The following is a 16,524-nucleotide window of genomic DNA, read 5'->3' as shown; positions in this document are numbered from 1 at the left end:
TCAGAGGACGGCGGAAGACAGGAAGGCCCGGCGGGATCTGGTCCATGGGGCCGCGAAGAGTCGGACTCGACTGCGACTGAACAACGAAAAAAAAACATTAATTTTTAAAAAAGGAAACCTGGCCTCCAAAGAACACGGTGGCTAGACATCATAAAAGTCGACATCAGCCTGAGCATGGAATGACTCAAAGAAACAGCACAAGACCGGAAAAGGTGGAGAGAGCTGGCCCATAGATTCGCCAAGAGTCGAACACGACTGAATGGCTGACAGCAACTTGACCAGCTGACTTTAAATTTCTGCATTTGGGTATTTGAATTCCTGCAAAAGTGCAAAAAGAATTAGTATATTGGTAAATTTGTGCTGCAAACTGTATAAAGTCGGGGAGTTGTTTCACCTTGGGTTGCCAACCTCCAGGTGGTAGCTGGAGATCTGCTATTACAACTGATCTCCAAGCGACAGAGATCAGTTCACCTGGAGAAAATGGCCATTTTGGAAGGTGGACTTTATGGCATTAAGCCCGACTGAACTCCCTCCCATCCTCAAACCACACCCTCTTCAGGCTCCACCCCCAAAATATCCATGCATTCCCACAATTCCTCTGTCAAAATTGATCCCTACTCTCCTATGTATTGGCATGTTTGGTTAGTATAGCAGAGTTTGCCGAGTCACAGAAGTGTGATACTGAGTGCAGTAAACCAATCTCCCAAGAAGTATGTTGCAAGAAAGGAAACCATACTTTTATTCAAGGAGATCCGGTTCATATTCAGGTTGTGGTCAATAGGAGAGAAAGAAGCCTACTCTAAAGAGTGCTTCCCCCGTCACGAATGGCCAGCTTATCCAGCATCACAAGCATGTGAGTACGAGAACATTATTTCTACAGGAGAGACGACCTGTAGAGACATGTGTCCCCATGGAAGGCCATGTTCAATGAGTAAGAGGACAAAGGGAGAGAGGGGGAAGGGTCCAAGGTCAGCTCCCTGGTTAAGGCAAAGAGAGGTATCCCCATTCAAGGAGATGACACCGATACACACTTAGGGTGATGTAGCACCCCATGAGGTCCAGGCAGGGTGAGTCACTCACTCCAGCACTATGAACATAATTACATAAGAACATAATCCCATGAGGTCCAGGCATGCTGAGTCACTCACTCCAACACTATGAACATAATTACATAAGAACATAAGAGATGCCAATGTTGGATCAGGCCAAAGGCCCATCCAGTCCAACACTCTGTGTCACACAGTGGCCAAAAATACCAGGTGCCATCAGGAGGTCCACCAGTGGGGCCAGGACACTAGGAGCCCTCCCACTGTTGACCTCTGTTCTGTTGGTGGTTCCAGATGCAATGCCCCCTGACTCAGACCTCCAGACTGAGTGGCAAGAGGGGCTAGATAGCTAGATAGGCACACCGACCTTTCTTCCTGTATCTACTCTTCTGCCACTGTCCTCTTTTGAAATGCAGATTGTGTTCTCAGGGAGCAACTTCCCTTTTCTTGCTTCCCTCTCACTCCGAATGAAGACTTCCTCTCTACCTGCAGTCCTCTCTTGGCACAATGAGGCACATGGGCCTCCCACCATCTGCCTCCATCCTTTAGCTAGTAAGTTAGTAATCTAGCAATCTCTGCTCTTTCCTATCCAAAGTGTACCTCTCAAATAAAGAGAGAAGTATTTCTCTTCTAAACTTGCAATGTGGCTCTGCGTAGCTTTGTAAACTGAGAGACCTGGTAAAGTGATGCTCCTGCATTTGTAGCTTTATTTACGCACTCTGCTAACCAATGGTGATTGGACAAACCACACCGGTTCACCTAAATATGCTGATCTCTTGCCTGGAACATCCCCCTGGATGGAGTCACCAAGGATCAGTTGCAACTCAACAACACATTCTTGTTCTCCTTCCAAAAGCTAATTGTGATGTGCAGGGGTCATTTCCTGCTGGAGCACCCCAGAGTGGCGCTCTGGCAGTAAGGAGCACAGGCCCCACCCCCTGCCTTTCCTAGCCGCTGGTGGAGAGACTTGGGGGGATTTAAATCCCTGAGTTCCCTGCCCAATCTTCTCCAGGTGTCCCACGGCTGCAGGACACCTGGGGAAGATTGGGCAGGGGAGCCAGGCATGCCTGCCTCCCTGACCTCCCCCTCTCCAGCCAGCCCGCCGCAGCGGGTTGGCTGGAGAGGGGAAGGGGAGGCGGGCAGACATGGCCCCTTTCCCCCTGAGCCTCTCCGCTTTTGCGGAAAGACTCAGGGGGGGGGGTTAAACTCATTTGCATATGCCTTAACTCATTTTAAACATGCCTGCTCTTTGTCAGGGGTGTGTGGCATATGCAAATGAGTTATGCAAATGAGATCCTGCACTTCTTTTTCTAGAAAATGACCCCTGGGATGTGTATATGTGAAAAAACTTCAACGGGAAACACCACGCTAGACTAGGAATATTAACTCCCCTGTCCTCTCCCCACATTTATTTATTGATATCTAAGGTCACAAGGAATGCTTTGGGATTTACTAGGATGCGAGGAGGGAGGGAAGCAAGCGAGCCCCCAGCTGGCTGGCTAATGATGTTCTTGGCCCTTTTCCATTGGCTTTGGTGTTGACAGCAGCCCGCGTGGTGAGCAGGCAGGGAGGACGGGCTAGTGACAGAGTTGGGAGGAGGGCCAGAACCTGCTGGAGTTCCCCCATGAGTGCTCCAGCCTTTTCAAAGCTTAGCCAGGAAGGTAGCCGTGCCTCCACCTGGCCTCTCGGGAGGAACGGGGGCCTTGCAAGAGGTCAGGGACCCTCATCCGGGCAGGCAGACATGCTGCGCTGTCCTCACGCAAGCCTTTCCTCCTGCTGTTCCCTTAGCCACGGTGCTGCCTCAGCTCCATTTGTAGCCATTTGTGTGATGCACGAAAGTCTGGATTTGGATACCGGCAAAGCAGTTGCACTATGGATACTGCAAACTGTGCTGTGGACACTTTCAGTGGTCAGACGTATCGCGTTCAAAGTTATCCAGTTTCCGTGTGGTGATCAAATGCAAGCCCAGACATTTCCTGCAGTGTCAAGTCACCTCCTGTCTGTTGTTCTATTCATCTGCAGCTTTCCCTGGTTTCTGCAGATAATTTCTCCCTCCTGGGAGCAAAAACACAGTTTCTCCCCTTTTGGCGCATGCAGAGGTCATTTTGGGGGGGATCGCGGGGGATCGCAGTTCCCCCGGGTGAGGTACGGGGGGCGGGGCACATGACGAAGCCCCACCCCCTGCTTCCGTACTAGGTTGAAAACAAACATACAGCATTAAAGCTACTAACTCCACCCTGCAGTGCTTCACTATTTCAGGGAGTTTCATTTTCCGTTTCTTGTTGGCTAGCTCTCATTTTATTTAAAAGAAGAAGCAACATGGGTATGACCTACACAGCAAAGCAATTTCTTCTGTGGCCTGGTCCATTGTGAAGGAATATGATAACACTACTGACTCTGTATGTGAGGGTTTGCAAGAATATGGAGCTAATAAGGAAATGGGACTGGAACATTTTTTTTTTATAACTCTATTTATTTCGTTTTTACAGTTGCACTACTTAACATTATTCAGTTCAAAACATATTCAGTTCAAAACAAAGTATCAAAACAAAGTACACATATCAAAACAAGGTGTGAATTACATCACTTTTCTTCAAATAACATCTATCACAATGTTACTTTCCAGTTATATAAATACAAAAAGTTGTATAGACACAATAAGTAATGCTTCACGCTTAGATCTTTCTCGATTCCCTATTCTGGCTAGCCTAGCTCTCATCAAGACTAATCCTCTTTATCCTCAGCCATTTATATATTCCTTCCCATTTTTCCCAGTAATTTTTTTCAGATTTTTGTTTTAATTCCATGTTTACTTTATCAATTTCTGCTATTTCCAATATCTTATTTTTTAATTCATTTATTGGGGGTAATATCTTAGTTTTCCATCTTTTTGCAATTAAGATTCTTGCCGCCGTTATAATATAGATAATTATATGTTTGAGTTTCTTAATTTCATCTGGAATCATATTTAATAAGAATATCTCTGGCAATAAAGGTAACTTTATTTTCAGGTTTTTATTTAATATTCTTAGCAGTTTCTTCCAAAAGTCTTGGACCTTATTACAATTCCACCATATGTGCATAAATGTTCCTGTGTTTTTTCTGCATCTCCAACATCTGTTGGAGGCATTTGGAAAACATTTTGCGATTTTATCTGGTGTCCAGTACCATTTATAATACATTTTATATGTATTTTCTTTAAGAGGTACTGCCCTAGTTAATTTGATCGATTTCCAAACTTTTGTCCAACTACTTTCTTCTATTTTGTGACCTAATTCCTTTTCCCATCTAGATTTAGATTCTTTCATTTCGTCGTCTGGCCTTACATCCTTCAGGAGTTTTTTATAGATTTTCTGTATCAATTTATCACAAGGCCGGCGGCGGCGGCCGGGACCGTTGGGGGCGGGGTGTGTGGCCTTATGACACACTTCTGGTGATGTCAGGGGGTGTGGCCTTATGACACACTTCTGGTGATGTCAGGGGGTGTGGCATATGCTAATGAGTTCCCCTAGCTCTTTTTCTACGAAACGACCCCTGGGCGCACGGCGTCCGGATACCCTATTTCCAGGAATTCCAATGCTGTGCCGCAAGAGGCAGACTGCGGGTTTTGTGCCTGGAAAGGAGAAATCATCTGCGGAAACCAGGGAAAGCCGCAGATGAATAGAACAGCAGGCAGCAGGTAAATTGACACTGCAGAGAATGTCTAGGTCTGTTCAGTTGCTGCTGAGCAGCTGTGAACATTGCTCCCAGACTGTTTTGCATCAGTGTTTTGCACATGCAAAGCCACTGCCCTTTCAGACTGATCAGCGGCCATTAGCATTACTAAGGAGTGCTCAAACAAACACCAAAGGGTAGGATTTTACTGGGATGCAGCATTTATTCATGACTGGTTTATATGATTTTTGAGGGATCTAATTGTCTATTTAAAAATTGTGAGGGCATGAGCTGAACTGGCACATCTTGGTGCACCCCTGAATGTATGCCTCTGTATGCCAACACTCAGTTCACATTTCCTCAACCCACTGAGCCTTTCAGTTTCAGGGGGTTCATTGAGAGACTGATAGAACAACAAGAGGCAAAGGAAAAGGGAAATATTGTCATTACTTGATGTATGCAAGCTTGTGGACTGGGGAGATTATGCACATAATAGCTTCCTAAGACAGAAATTCACACAGTGAAATAAGTACACCCTGCTTCACACCTGATGATATCAGCTCTATGCAAAATATGACAATAGGACGGTATGGAAAATAGAGCCCCATACCCAATTATTTCTGTTTGGGGAGGGGGAACACCATGAGCAATCAGCAGTGTATTATCTAGCGTACGTTTATAATGTTCAACAGGTCAAATGTTTTAAAAAGGGAATCGCTGACTAATGTAGAAGAGAAACTTATTCTCCAAATAGAGTGTGCCATGTTGGCGCCATCTAGTGTTCTGTGAGGGGAAATCAGTGTGCATTTCATAATCTAGGAGGCATTTAACGACCTTCAGCCTGATTGTTTTGTTTTGTAGTCCAGTACAATAAACAGCTGCTGTTGTTATTTTTTTGGCAAAAAAAATCTTAACTTCTGTTTAGTTTCGAAATAGAGATGCCAGCCTCCAAGTGGGGCCTGCGGATCCCCTGGAAGCAGCGTTCCCGCTAAGCCGTGGAGTCTTGTGAGCAAAAATCCTACTTGGCGAGCTACCAGCATTAAAGTTGTGAGTGAGCGGTTTGGCTGCTGGAAAAAATTAGCTTGCTCTGGAGCCTGCCTCCTCAGCTCAGACAGAAATGTGTGAGCCGGAGGCTAAAAAACTGTGCGCTAGCTCACACTGACTCAGCTTAGAGGGAACACTGCCTGAAAGTACAACTCATCTCCAGGCTGCAGAGATCAGTTCCCCTGGAGAACATGGATGCTTTCGAGGGTAGACTCCATGGCACTGTACCCCACTGAAGTCCCTGTCCTACCCAGGCACCACCCCTGAATCTCCAGAAATTTCTCAAACTGGAGTTGGAAACCCTGTTTCAAAAACACCACACAGTGATTAAGCTGAACAACTTAGAATGATTGAAAGCATAAAGAGCTAACAGAATAATTTAACTAAAACCAGACTGTAGACAGCATATATTTGTGGCTCAAATCACCAAGGAAATAAGTGGAAAAAACAGGAAATGCCAAACTGAAATAGAATCATGTTTTCTCCTTCTTGGAAAAACAACCCACAAAGGAATTTGGTGCATACCCTGGAGGAGTAGGCAGTGGTTCAGTGGCAGAGCATCTGCTTGGCATGCAGAAGGTCTCAGGTTCAATCCTTGGTATTCCCAGTTAAAGAAAATGGCAGTAAGTGATGTGAAAGGAGGCCCATAGCTACAGTGGAACTTTGGGCTCTGCCCTCTTTATTAAAGGCACAGCCCCACAATAATTTCTCCTTTTAATTCCCCCAAAAAAATCATTTTAAAACATTTTTAAAGGTGTGAACTCCTTTAGGCAGAATGGGGAGCTGTTATTAATTCCTGCACTGAGTAAGGGGGTTGGAGTAGATGACCTCTAGGATCTCTTCTAACTCTGTGTCAAGAAACTGGTCTCCTTGAAGAGAGTTTTTTCTGCTTAAGTGTTAGCTTTCTTGACTATAGATGTCTCCCCACCACCACCTGCTGGCTTACTTTCAGAACTGTTCCTTGGGCTGGCAGACGTGATTAACTTGCAGCAGCTGAGAACTGTCATCTGAAGTGGTAGACAGCTTGCAGTTTAGAGATGTATCCTGGTAACAGCTTTCTATTGGCTAGATGGCTTTTCTTTCTGAACAAAGAACTTCAGCCCCACCAGAGAAAAAAATTGCCCCACAAGCCACAAAACTCTGTGTGAAAGACCTCTGCCTGAGACCCTGGAGAGCTGCTGTCAGTCTGAGTAAACTGAGTATTGACTGTGATGGACTGAGGGTCTGATTCAGTATAAGGCAGCTTCTTGTGTGCTCATAGGTGTGTACATTGCCTCTGGGGCAACAATGAAGAAGACCCTGAAGCTCAATTAGGTCTCCGTATAAGAAGAAACCTGCAGCAAGGGCCTCTCCAGTCAATCTTCATCCAGGGGAGATGGGTTGCTTATATGATCTGGATGGGCCATTGGCCTGATCCAACATTGGCTTCTCTTATGTTCTTATGTACACCAACTGGAGCTGGCCTGTAAGGGAGGGGTGGAAACCACTGCAAAACAGGATCCCCAACACCTAATTCAGTGAGGCAGCCCAGAAACATAGAATGATCGATGGTACTGAAAGTTCCCACGAGAATCAACAGGGCAACTCTCTCTGTCCTTCTCCCATTAAAATGGCAATGGAGGACATTTCCATCCCAAAACCAGGGCTATTTTTGGGCAGGAACGCACAGGAACGGAGTTCCGGCTGGCTCCTGAGTTGGCCACGCCCAGCAGGAACTCATTAGCATAATAGGCCACACCCAATAGCAGAAACTCATTAGGATTGGCTACATTAGGGGTTTGTGGCCTAACATGCAAAGGAGTTCCTGCTACAAAAAAAGCCCTGGGTTTTGACAACAAACAAGGTAAACAGTATAAGAAGGGAAAGGTGGGTGTGGCTGGATGACCACACTTCTGATAACATGGGGTGTGGCCTAATGTGCTAATGAGCAGTGCTGTCAGGGTGTGGCCTAATATGCTAATGAGTTTTGCTGTTGGGTGTGGCCTATTATGCTAATGAGTTCCTGCTGGGCTTTTTTTTTACAAAAAGAGCCCTGCCCAAAACGTAGTCAAATGCATGACGGAAATGGCTTCAGATGATCACCTTCCTCCAGGGACATCTGGAATTAGGTATTACCGCCTTCTCAGTTGCTTTTTCTGAGTTGAAGGTTATGGCTTTGACCTTTAAAGCCCTATGGGGCCTGGGATCATCATGCCAGCGGGATCACCTCTCCCCATATGAGCCCCAGAGAGCTTTACATGCTTCTGATCAGCACCTCCTGGTGATCCCTGGCCCAAGGGACATCCACTTAGCCTCAACCAGGGCAAGGGCTTTTTCAGCTCTTGCCCCAACCTAGTGGAACGTGCTCCCACCTGAGATCGGGGCCCAGTGGGGCCTCTTACAAATCCGCAGGGCCTGTAAAGCAGAGCTGTTCCACCAGGCTTTCGGTTGAGGGAGCGGATGTTCGACCATTCTGGCCTCCCCTGTTCATAACCCCTTTCCTGTGCCCTGCTGCTTAGACAACATTACTTGGGCACTGGAGCCTGTTTATTCACATTTATGAGGCGTGGGTTCTTTTTTGTTATTCTTTATTGTGCCATCTGTTGTTTTATTGGTTTTATCACTTTTATTGTTTTATGGGTCTTACGTTGCAAGCTGCCCTGAGGCCATTCATGGAATAGGGCAGGGTATAAATTAAATAAATAAGAATAAAATAAGAATAAGAATGGAGATCTCTAAGTCTTATATCCAGTTAAAATGTGGGAGGGAGGTTGCAAAGAAGGGCAGCTGAACTTGGGTTCATTCATAAGCTTGGAACAATGGACACCCCCCAGGGCTGAACAGGGACACAGGATTCTTATCTCACTACAAATGTTAGTTTTCTACCCCTAATGTTTCCCTGCTGCTCTAGTCCAGCTGATTACAATGGGCATTGGACCACTTGTACATCCTGAATTAGTTCTTTGGTACACTCCCCCCCACACACACACACACCTGATTGGAATATAAGGACTCCGAAATCTCCATTCCAACTTGTATTTTATGGACAGAGCTTCGAATTTCAAAAAAGTTATACCCCCTGCCCAACCCTGTTGGTCTCTAAGATGCTACTGGACTTGAATCTAGCTGTCCTAAAGCAGACTAACTCTGAAAACTCTGACCAAAACAACATCATTGAGTGAGTTGGGACTAGGGTTTGCCAGGTCCCCGGGGGGGGGGGAAGGAAACCCCGCTCGATAGGTCCCTAACCCGCCATCCCGGATTGGGCTGCCGGGGGAAACCCCACCCCCAAAGTGCCCAGCATGATGGCATCTCCCGGAAGTGATGACATCATGTTGGGCACGTTGCAGGGGGGGACGCTCTAGCATTCGAGGGAAAACTCTATGGCTTCCCCTCGAATGGTAGTGGTCCCACCCCCAACGTGCCCAATGTGATGGTGTCAATTCCGGGTGATGCCATCGCAGCACACACACGCTTTGCCTGCATGCAAGAAGTCCCGGAGACGGCCCTGGACTCCCCCGCTTTTACGTTTGGCAACCCTAGCTGGGACTGTGGACCAATGGCAGAGCATCTGCTTCGACCCCAGAAATCCCCAGGTTCAATCCGTGCCATCTCCAGTTAAAAGCAAAAGGTGATGCCAAAGACCTCTGCCTAAGACCCCGGAGAGCCATTGAGAGTAGACAGTACTGATTCTGATAGGCCAACAGTCTGAGTCAGTGCAAGGCAGCCTCATGTGTTTATGAGAATGCTACAAAAGTGCTACAAAAATGTCCCCCCCCTGCCCTTCAATAGCACCAATGCCTTGAGAAAAGATATTTTAACCCACCACAGCAACTAGAGTGGCCATATCTAAAACTGAATAGGTCCTCCATGCCTTTAAATGTTGTGTAGGCTTGTCAGGCAAAAAGAAAAGAAGCTGCAGCTGCTGAAAAAAATAATCACTTTTCTACACAACTATTAAAGATACAGGCATTTTGACCTCTTTTCTGTATGACCATTCGGTCCTCTTTGTATCCTACTGTACCTACAAGGCCCTCAGGGTTCGTCTCCTTTCTTTCTTTTTATACTCACAGCAACCCCATGAGGTAAATTAGGCCACAAGAGAATGATCGGCTCAGTAGGTCACAAGGTAGGATTCCAGGCTTGAATTCAAGGTGGTGGGGCTGAATTTAGGCCTCCCAAATCCTTGTCTTAAGCATGACACTATTTTAGCAGCCTGTGTGTGTGTGGGGGGGGGAGAACAATGAAGGAATGTGACACAAAAGCTTGGAAATTAAGCAGGGTTGTGTAGTGGTTAGACTAGGATCTGGGAGACCCAGATTCAAATACTCACTGTGCCATGAAAGTATGCTGGGTGACCTTGGGCCAGTCACACACTCTTAGCATAACCTACCTCACAGGGATGCTGTGATGATAAAATGGAGGAGAGGAGAATGATGGAAGACACTTTGGGGCCCCATAGGGGAAAAAGAAAGGGCATAAATAATGTAAATAAATGATGCATGTGGAAATTGTAAAAACCCCAACAACCTGGTAATTTAGAGCTCCCAAAACTACAGAGCAAAATACATGAGGAAAAATATAACAACAACAACAACAACAACAACAACAACAACAACAATAATAATAATAATATAATAATAATACCTTTCGATTTATTGATTGCTCATCCTGCAGAGCTGCTGGCTCTGAGCGATTTACAGTTACACAAGTTTTCACAAGGGACTAACAATGTTTCATAGGGTAAGGGAGGACAACATATAATTCTTTAAATCGCACACATTTTGCAGCCGACGGGGATTTTTGTTCAGCTGTAGGCTTCAGACGTGTTCCGGAGGCATTCACTTTTCGGCTTGGCTTGATGACGTTGGTTCTTCCTGGGCTGCTTTGAATCGTGGTGCCACACTGCCACCGCCTGGTTGGATTGGCCCATTACAGGCTTCTTAATGCTGAAGAGGTCTTTTTTATCAGGCTTCCGAGCTTCCGAGCTGGACATTCCATTCGCCAGCTAACACCTCCCCTGCGGGGGTTTAGTGTGCCCACCCTCTCTAAGGAGTGGTACCCATTTTATCTACTCGCCGAAGCTTTCGAACCACTGGGTGGACGGCGAGCTGGGGACAAGGCTGGTAGCGCACACCAGCGCGGGCTAGAACTGACAGCAACTCTGTTCAGTTCAGATGTTAACCAGAGGATAAATCCTCTGTGCCACCGCTCCCATATATGAAAGACATATATGTGCCCACCATATATGAAAGACAAAGCCAGATAAGAAGAGGTAGATATGACTGATGACTCTTGTCTAGAAGAAGAGTGGGGTACACAGAGACATGGTTGAGATAGCTGTAGCCCTTCACATTCTTCTTTGTTGTCACCAGCCACTTTAGGTACGAGGCAGAGGCGGAATACCTCCATTGCACTTGTCGGTGTTGCAACACGTCTGGATGTGTATATATCTCCCGGACCTTTCCGTTGAGTTGCAATACCGTTCCCAAAAAATATCAGAGATACATCCGTAAACCAGGGAATAGGGCTCCTTATCTGTGTGGGGGTAAAGAGAACAGTGTGAATGGGATGTCCATCTTTGCAAGTGATATCTTATGTGCGACAGGTTGGGAGTGAGAAGAGATCGAGGAGAAAGTGGTAAGGAAAAGAGAAGTGTACTTGGACCTAGATAGTGCCCAAGACTCAGAGCAAAGATTCCAGCCAGAGGATGCAGGCATCTTGTGCTCTTGACCACTACGGCAAACTTGCCAGCTGTTTCTGTTCACCGGGGACGGTCCCTATATTCTTCTACCTGGTGCCCTACCAGGATCCTGCTCACAAAGAATCATTTAGGGCTTTAACTGCATATCACACTCCTTCTGGATCTGCCTTGCATTTGCCCCAGGCCCAATCACTAGGAGATCTGCACTGAAAACCTAATGGGGCCTGAGCTGTTGGGTTACCTGTGTGGTTCTCCAGTAGGACAAATGGCAACTCCCTGGGGCCATTTCAGATCAGGAAAAGCAGCTCATGGGGAAAGGCTTCAGCCACCTCTTCCCATGTGGTATGGTCTTGAAAACTTGTGCTGTGGACTTGCAAACACTGGCCCCGGTCACACGGGGGAAATGGACACGGCCAAAGTGCAGCTTTTTAGAGCTGCACCAAAAGAGACACGCGGCGGCGGGATCAGACAGATCCCCTGAGCTGCCACTCAGTTGCTCCCCGGCATGATCAGATGGCGGGGGGAAGCCACAGAAGGGAGAGCGAGGCAGCCGGCTGTGCATGTGCGCGCATGCGCAGTTCGGCCGGGAGCCTCGAATTCTCCTGAAGACGGGTGTGCTGGCGATCCCATGGTCACGCTTGCTTCAGCGTTTCAGGTTGGTCCTACTATTTCCTAGGGGTTTTTTTTTAATGCACATTTTCGGCCTGAAGGGATGGATCGGGGACGGGTGCGTGCCACTTCCCAGATGTTGCGGTGTGATCACGCCCATTTGCTGCACCCCCGATCCATCCCTCTTGTGGGCCAAAACCTCCCATGTGACCAGGGCCACTGTAACGTGTAGTAAGGCTCTTAACAGTGTCATCCTAAGCAGGGTGTAACTCTGCCTAGGATGGCATCACAGGACTGTTAGGATTAGGCATTATTTTCATCTACCCTGAGCAGAAAATCACTGGCATTTCTAGGGGAAAAAATCCCATTAGCTCTAACAGGGCCTTTTCTTTTTTTGAAAAAAGAGGTACCAGAACTCTCAAGGATGAAATGGAGTTTTCAGTCTTTATACTGAAAACTTATGAACGGTTAAACATTTTTAAAAGGATTTTGTCTAAGAGGTTCCAGAACTCCATTCCAGCACGTTCCCCCAGAAAAACAAACCCTGGCTCTATCCACAATATTGGCAGCACGTCTTGACAAGTACAACATTCTTCTTTTCTCTTTCCCTGATTTTTGTTTGTTTGTTTGTTTGTTTTGTACCAACATTTCCACAGGTGAACAAAGGTGGCAATTCAGCCAAAAAGGTTGCCAAGGGTCCCGGTCACACAGGCCATAAAATGCGGGGGGGGGGGGGGGCAGTTTGGCCTGGAGCAAAATAACGCGCAGCCGCCCAATCACAGGTCCCGTCGAGGTCCTGGGGGTAGGGGCGAGGTGGCGATCATACTACGATCCTGCAGCGCGGCAAAGAAGCGGCGCGCCACGATCTCACCAACGGCATGCACGATTCGGAACTTTCGCTTTCCTCTTCATGTGCATGTGCCATTGGGTGCTTGTGCGCATCCTGTGGAGACTTGGGGGGGGGAACCTGTTTGCGACGGGACATGGGCGGGCGCCGGATGCCACAGACTACCACCAGAAATGCGATCAGACACCAGCCCTTGCCCTGCGGTGTCCAGAAACCAGTACCTCGGAGGTACTAGTTTTTAACTCCGCATCTTCGGCGGGAAGCCTTGGGTTCGCCATGGGAGCTCTACGCTTCCCAGATGTTGCGGTGTGATCGCGCCCGGAAAATCCACCTATCATCCATCTCAGTAGCGTGGCTAATGTTCCGTGTGACCGCAGCCTAGGTATATGTATGTGACATCAATTCACAATCAACTTATGGGGACCCCAGCAAGGGGCTTTGAAGGCTAAGTAAGCTGAGGTGTTTTGCCATTGCCTTCCCTAGCAGAGTCTTCCTTGGTCATCCCCCATCCAAGTTCTGACCCTGCTGAGGTTCCAAGATCTGATGAGATTGGGTTATACCATCCCATTCCACACCCTCAAAGGCTGCTTAACCTTACCCTATCAAAATAAATAAATATGGCTTAGGTACTCTGAGGCGATCATACTTGGTCACATTATGGCCCCGGTCACACTCGGGGGAAAGGCACGGCTGAAGTGTGGCTTTTTAGAGCCGCATCAAAAGAGAAGCGTGGCTGCGGGATCAGACAGATCCCCCCCCAGCCGCCGCGCAGTTCCTCCCCGGCATGATCAGATGCCAGGGGGGAAGCCACAGACCAGAGAGTGAGGCGAGTCTGCTGTGCATGTGTGTGCATGCGCAGTTCGGCAGGACCTCGGCTATCAGATGCCTGCCCGTGCTGCGTGGCAACCGGTAGGTAGTGCTGTTTTGCTACTACCTTTTTGCGCCGCATCTTTGCCCAGAAGGGACGGAATGGGGACGGGTGCGCACTGCTTTTCAGATGTTGTGGTATGATTGCACCCGCTTGATGCGCCCTCGATCCATCCCTCCCACGGGGCAAATCCTCCCATGTGACCGGGGCCTATGAGAAGACAAGACTCACTAGAAAAGACAACCAGGGCTGTAGCCAGAAAATGTTGGGTTGTGGGGCATTGGGAAATCTGGGTGGGGCAGGGGAGTGGGAGAGAGGGAGTGAGGGAGGGGAAAGAGGGAGACAAAAACAGAAATATATGTTGTTGTTGTGTTATATTCTACTTGCTAGCACATCTGCTTCAAAAGCCAGTGCTGGATGTGTGTGTGTGTGTGTACGTCAAGTGTCACCAAGTGACTTCCAACCAATGCTCCCTCTAAGCTGTGGAGCCTTGTGAGCAAAAATTCTAATTTGTGAGTTACTGGCATTAAAGTTGTTAGTGAGCGATTTGGCTACTGCATAAATTAGTTTGCTCTGGAGCCTCCTTCCTGAGCTAACACAGAAATGGGTGAGCCGGAGGCTAAAAAAACTGTGAGCTAGCTCACACTAACTCAGCTTAGAGGGAGCATTGCTTCCAACTTATGGCAACGCTATGAATTAATATTCTCCATGTTCTGTCATTAACAGCCTTGCTCAAAGTCTTGTAAACATTTATTACAAGTGAACTTCCCCAAACATGCTCCTGAAGCTTTTTTAGCATCTGTTACACTTACAGATGCTCAAACGTTAGAGCATCCACACACACACAAAATGTGCCCTGCACAATGACGTCACTTCCAGGTTATGTTATTGTGGCATGCATGCGAAGTGCATACATCAAAAACTCCAGGGCATGGAGAGGGAGCTGGCAGCTAGGTAAGACCTGGCAACCCTACATATCCCATATGTCTTTGCAAGCTTCCTAAAGGAAGTTGTAGAAACTAGTACTTTGAAAGTACTGTTAAGGTCACTTCCCTCAGTGGCTTTAACAGCCAATCTGCCCCTATTACTACTACATGTTGCTGAAGACGTTTAACTGTGAGGCTGAAAGCAATATTAATTTGTTTCACCATTGCCTTGTCTTGATCCACTGATCTAAAAGCCAAGAACACTGTACTTTTCATTTTAAAAAGCTAGAAAGATGTTATTGTATTTCAATATGCATTCAAAATATATCTTGCCATCTGCAGGGCATTCAACACGAAGGTGTGTGGTGTGCATAAGCATTTACATGGATGCACCCAAAGGACAATATGCATTTAACCACAAATACATCCATTCAACTTGTAAAGACTCCTGGGAGGGAAGCAAAATTGTTAATTATCTTAACTCATTCAGCTTGTGGTAGCAAACTTTTAACAAGGCATAACCGCTCATCCGTATAAGTAGAATGATTTACCAGGAACTGGTACTAGCAAATAGGGAAGATCTATGCACCCTCTTCTCCTCACACCATGGATTTGATTCAAATGAGGTCTGTTTCACACTTGGGAAGTGTGAAACTTCAGAACGCACCTCTCAGCAGTACCCTTCTCTTGGTGTGATGCAAATAGGGTTGCCAACTGTTGTACACACTGCTTATGAAACACTTTGTACTCTGCCACTGGCTAACAGTCAGTTTAACCTAGTAGGTGCACTTAACACTTCCATGGTGCATATGTTAAGTGCCTTTGATGATTCTAATCACAGTAACTGAAATCAGTCATGAACATATACCGATATTCACTTTGGTTCATTGCTTAAAGGGATTCTGGGTAAAATACTAAATGCTGACAGGCAATCATACTACAGTGACCTTGCTTGTTCTTGCCAATCGTAACTGTGCATGCTCCTGATGTCAGTTTGCTTGCATTAGATGGAGAACACTGCATGATGTACTAATATGTGTTACATTAGATACTTTTTATCACTTCATAGCCTGGGAAGAAGAAGGCCTATTGTTCAAATGAAGGAGATATATTTTTGCCTGAGAAAACCCAACCCACAGGTTGGAACCCAATCAGAATGGTGTGACGGATATGTGACAAACTTTGATGGAACCAATAATTATGATTTATTTCTAACTGTCATAGGGGGTATAAAACCCTATGTCTCCCATTGTAACCTTAGGGAGAGCTGTGGGTACTCAAGGGTTCAAAACCTTGTTGTGCCTGTACTTTTCCTCCTTTATTATTAAAGTTTTAAAGTTTGGATTCTCCTCTACAAGACTGCAGAGTGCTTTTTCAAATTGGGCTGGGGAAGCACACCTTTGACGGAGTTTCTGTCCTACACAACCTGCAGGGGATGGCTGGAGATCTCCTAGGATTACAACTGATCTCCAGGCCAGTTTGGTGTAGTGGTTAGGAATGCGGACTCTACTCTGGGAGAACCGGGTTTGATTCACCACTCCTCCACTTGCACCTGCTGGTGTGACCTTGGGTCAGTCACAAGTTCTTTCAGAGCTATTCTCTCATGACCAGTTCTTGAGAGCTCCCTCAGCCTCACCTACCTCACAGGGTGTCTGTTGTGGAGAGGGGAAGGGGAAGGAGTTTGTAAGCTGCTCTGAGATTCCTTTGGGTAGTGAAGGGCGGGGTATAAATCCAATCTCTTCTTCTTCAGTTCTCCTGGAGGAAATGGCTACTTTGGAAGGTGGACTCTATGGCATTATATATCCCACTGACATCCCTCCTCTCAAACCCCGCCCTCTTCAGGCACC

Source organism: Gekko japonicus, unplaced genomic scaffold (genome assembly GCF_001447785.1).
Source record: "Gekko japonicus isolate JY-2015 unplaced genomic scaffold, Gekko_japonicus_V1.1 scaffold753, whole genome shotgun sequence".
Taxonomy (NCBI): Eukaryota; Metazoa; Chordata; class Lepidosauria; order Squamata; family Gekkonidae; genus Gekko; species Gekko japonicus.
The sequence above is the reverse complement of the archived record's forward strand: the minus strand, read 5'-3'. Positions refer to the sequence as shown.